Source organism: Olea europaea, chromosome 6 (assembly GCF_002742605.1).
Source record: "Olea europaea var. sylvestris chromosome 6, O_europaea_v1, whole genome shotgun sequence".
NCBI classification, from domain to species: Eukaryota; Viridiplantae; Streptophyta; class Magnoliopsida; order Lamiales; family Oleaceae; genus Olea; species Olea europaea.
In genome coordinates, this window is record NC_036242.1 from 2474126 (window position 1) to 2475364 (window position 1239).

A 1239-nucleotide genomic window follows, 5' to 3' on the forward strand; every position below is an offset into this window, starting at 1 on the left:
TAAAATTATTAATTTTCACCTAATTCACTATTTTCTTTTTAAAAAAAAATAATAATAATAACTTAAAAACACCTAGTAATAAAACACACAGAGGACATAATTTTTAATTAAGAATTCTTCACCGACTTACGGTGACGAGGGCATCCACCCACTAAACATTACTCTCTTCAACGAGAATTTCCATGGCTTTGAGACAAAAGGCTTTGACTTCAGATTCCTTGAGTGGCTAGCACCTTTTCAGTTGATCTATTTGCTAGTCTAGGTCTTATATTTTCACAGATTCAAACTCTGAAACCCCTCTGATATTCTTTTTGGATTGACAAACTGAAGAGTGATTAAGGGCGCATTTTTTTCTCAACCCCTTCACACGATTCATTAACCATTCTTAAATCCCAACTAGTTTTTGAAAAAGTCTTGATTGGATCTCCACAGAAATCAGCACTGATCGCACTAGTTCCACCAAGAACTCGACCTCTTGTATTAGGATATCCATTTTCCGAGATGAAGAATTATCCCTTTGAGATTGGAGAAGAGTTTCTGCCTGGTTTTGATGAATTTGACCGTAATTAATACGGAAATTAAATACATAATTAGGTTTAAGCGTATTTATCTAATTATTTCTTTTTTTAGAGCATTGAGCCTAATTATCCCAAAAATGTATTATAGCGGCCCAAGAAACTTTCAACCTACAGGCTACAACCCACTTTCAGAAAAGCTCATAAATTGGGAGAGAAAATATATTGCACAAGCCCAAAAAAAGGCATCAGGGAATTGAAGTTTCACAAATGGGCCCAATCATTTTAGATAAGAAGAGGCCATGAGACCCAAGAAAAATAAATTACATGGCCCAATCATTCATACCCATAAGTAAAACTCAATAAGATGATTTCCAATGATGTAAGAAAAGTTAACAAAATCAAGCACTAACCAAGGATAGCCTGCAAACGGCTAAGAAGTGCAACTCTTTTCTTACGCCACCATCAATATCATGTGACACGACCCATCCCTATTCAACCTAATTGACTCACACGTGTCGTGCGTCGATGATAGATGTCAACTAAATGCAGGACCCACTATCAAAGCAAACTTGATTTACTTTAACTGTGACATAACTCTATAAAAATTTTGACGGAGTTTCCCCTGAAACATGGACTAAACCAACCATGAAAATCAATAGAACCTCATATAAACATTTAAACCAAAGATTTTGGAAACCACCAGATCCACCAATACCACCAC